At 50.4% G+C, this 3,500-nt stretch overlaps 1 pseudogene; it reads right to left on the bottom strand.

Moving 5' to 3' along the window:
* Positions 1-2,078: 2,078 nt before the first annotated feature.
* LOC100524767 (cytochrome c oxidase subunit 7C, mitochondrial pseudogene) lies at positions 2,079-2,268 on the bottom strand (annotated as a pseudogene).
* Between the last annotated feature and the right edge of the window lie 1,232 nt (positions 2,269-3,500).

The following is a 3,500-nucleotide window of genomic DNA, read 5'->3' as shown; positions in this document are numbered from 1 at the left end:
ACATGACTAATCACTCCTTCGTGTGTATGTGTGTGCATGTGCGTGTGTGTATATCCCAGCATCCCCCTGGCAGGCACACGCCGACCAGCCACCACTTGAATTAGCACCAAAGGATTATGGGACCCTGGGCCATTAATCTAGGTGACAAACAGGACTCAGAAGGCATATTTGCACCCCGAAATTGAAAAGATTAGGCCATATTTGTCAAGGATTGGTAGGGCTTTATCGCCTCCACGGCAGATGCTGTTAAATATTCATGAGCTGCATAAGTGGGAGAAACCCTAGCTAGACCTGACGACTTTCAGCTGTAGAGCGGGAGGAGGGGGGAGATTTATCTGAACTCGGCAAGGGATGAAAGGTATGAGATCATGTACCCTGGCTTGCCGGGCACAACACGCCGCCGTCGGGGGAGGGGCCGGCCGGGCGGGGCTTCCCGGGGGGCTTTGTGAGGCTGGGGGTTGGGCCAGGCCGGCCAGGCCGAGGGGAGGGGGACCAGGAGGTTGTTCTCTGGGCCCTTGTCTCCTTGTGTTGTGGGGAGCTGTTTACGTGCCCCGCAAGAGATGGGGAACTTCCCAAGGGGAGGCCCGTGACTTCCTCAGCTCCTCACCTCCCTGTCCCTCAGGGTGCATGCAGCCCATGCTCATCAACGGGTCAGCAGGTATTGAATGGTGGCGGGAATGCCTTCCTAGCCTGGATGCGCTGCTTGCAGGAAGGAGGTGTAAGGGTCTCATGGCTGGATCCTGGGGCTCTTTCTGAGATTGTTCTAGAAGCCAGTCTGGGCATGAAAGCACCTAGGAGGGATGAAGAGTCAGGCAGACCCAGACCCACATCCTGGATCCATCCCTTAAACCACTGCATCAGCTCAGGTCACTGCTGTGGTGGGGGTTCAGTCCCTGGCCCTGGGGAACTTGTGGATGCTGTGGGGATGACCAAAACCAAAACCACAACACCTTGGGCTGACCTGTGAGGATTTCCAAATACCTCTCTAGCCATAGCACCCACATAGCCGTGCTCTGGCTGGACTAATCCCTGCCCCTGAAGCGTGTCCTTCTCCCTCGGATCGGTGCTCACATCTCCTTTTCTGCCAAGCTGCTCTCCACGGTCAAGGTTGCTCGCGGTTCCCATGCATTCTTCCCGGGATATTGATAAACACCTAAACACTTGTGCAAATATGACCCTCAAAGAGGTACAGGGCAGGGAGTGTGGAGGCCTGCGGTTGGGCTGGATGTGGGGCCTTGGGATTTCTTGGGGATTATGAGTTTGCCCAGAGAAGAAACTGCTGAGGTTTAATGATGAGGCCAGTTCACTCTGGGTGTCCTGGGGGCTGCTGAGCCAGCAAAGCTCTCTGCTGAGAGCCTAAGGAGGTAGACTAGGATCAGAGCAGGGGATGTTCGCCTGAAAGCAAAGGTTTTGAATGAGAGAGACACCTTGGAACGCCCCCTCCCCCCATTCTCTGAATGACAGGATAGGCTACATGTAACCTTGATCCATGATGTTTTCAGGTCATCATTCCCAATAAATCGGGGAGGGGGGCCACGATGATCCTTGAGAGTGAATCTGAACATTCCAGTCTCATATCAATGACCAGAAATGACTCGAGGGATGAAATAACCTCAGTTAAGCTTCTGGATGCTGGTGAACATGAGGTCAAACCTTTAGGACCTAGCAGAGGCAGACAGAGGCTGGAGAGCAATAGCGGAAAACAGAAGAGAGAGGGAAGGAATGAGTCAGAATTGGAATGATGGAGAGCTATGGATCTGGGGCCAGGATGCCTGGGTTTGAATCCCAGTTCTGCAACCTTCTAGCTCCAGGACCTGAGCCAGTTGCTTACTTTTCTGCACCTCGGTTTCCTTACCTGTAAAATGCAGATGATAGTAATACCTTCTCTTTAGGGTTCTTGGAAAGATGAAATGAGTTAATCCATATGAAAACACCCAGAACAATGCCTGGTGTGTTTCTATAAATGTTCATTTTTTATGCCATAATTTTATTTAACAACATGTCTAGTATGTTGTGTTCAAGACTTTGATTCTTTTTCAGAGACTGCACCTCTTACAATGCTCCTCTTCCCATCTGTCTCATGGATTCTTTTTAAGCAGTTAGTGTCTTACAGTAAAGAAAGGGGTAGCAAATCCAGATCCAAAGTACAGCATCATCACAGCTAGTAACCGCCACTTGTTTTCCACTGAAATTGGTGAATTCTTCCCTGGACCTTCCTCATATGGACCCCACAGAGGCTGTGAAGCTCCGGATACTCTGTCCCAACATAGCGCTGTTGGAAGCTCTGCGAGAGGCACAGAGACTGAAGGCAGAAGAAGGGGTGGCTGCACACCAAGCCCTCTTTTCCTCGCAACTTTGTTCCCTTGTCAAATGTTAATTATTATTATTTTCTGAGTCTGTGATATACATGATTATTCTCATTTAGTCCTCTAATTCAGCCCCCAGAGGGTAGACCAGGTGATCCAATTTTACAGATGAAAACACCGAAGCTCATAGAAGTTTTCAAAACTTTCCCAAGGTCACACAATTACCTGCAGGTATTTTGGTGGATGGGCAAACCCTTGTTCTTTTCACTTCTTGGCTTGAGGCATGAGGGTACGGGAGAGAGAAAGTGGTGAGACTATTAACAGAGGTCAGAGCCACAGGATCTCAGCCCAGCCTGTTGGTAAAATATTGAAGGTTTGCCAAAAAATAGACAAAGCAGATCAATCTACACTAGAGGAGAAGCAGTGAATAAAGGCACTGAAACACACACACAAACACACACACACACACACATATGCCCATTTTATCTCCTCTACTAGATCGTAAGCTCCAGATACTCTATACGTACATCTGATTGTGTGCCACTTACGGGACAGCAAGAGGGAACATTGAAGCCAAAATGGCCCCAGAGTATGTGGTTGCTTTTCAGATGGACCACACACGTACTCCAGAGGACTTGTCCCCTGTAGACAGTATTTTCTTGTGTCCTCCACCTCTGTGACTATCATCTCTTCCCTCCCCATCACCACCTACACCAGGGGAAAAATCAGATTATACATGTAACTGGTTGACCGGCTCCCGCCAGAGATACACGTAGGAAGGAGAGAAGTGGGGGTGCTGGAGAGGGAAAGGGATGGATGAGGCCAAGACGGCCCCCCCACGCCCAGCCCATCTCCAGCCTGGGATACCAGCCGCTGGCCCCTCCAAGTCCAGGCCCACCCCCACCCTGAGGTTCGTGGAGAGGAGAGCAGCGTGCCAAAGGAAAGGCAATAAGTGTGGTGGAGATGGGTATTCTTCTCTTCGGTGACACAGCGAGCTCTCTCACCGGCAAAATGTCCCTTGATCTATTTCCCCTGGTAGTGATTTCAACAACAACAATAACAGAAATCCATCATTTCCTTAGCGAGAAATGGAGGGCGGTGGGGGTTTGTTTTTCTTCTGGTGTGGACAGAAAGCTCTTTATTCTCTCCTTGTTTGGGAAGACTTCACACCAGAGGAGCCCAGCCCGGGTCCCC

Source organism: Sus scrofa, chromosome 14 (assembly GCF_054392235.1).
Source record: "Sus scrofa isolate SSC_HxYL_T2T_F1_AM1 chromosome 14, Sscrofa_HxYL_maternal_Yorkshire_Landrace_v2.0, whole genome shotgun sequence".
NCBI lineage: Eukaryota > Metazoa > Chordata > Mammalia > Artiodactyla > Suidae > Sus > Sus scrofa.
The sequence above is the reverse complement of the archived record's forward strand: the minus strand, read 5'-3'. Positions and strand labels throughout refer to the sequence as shown.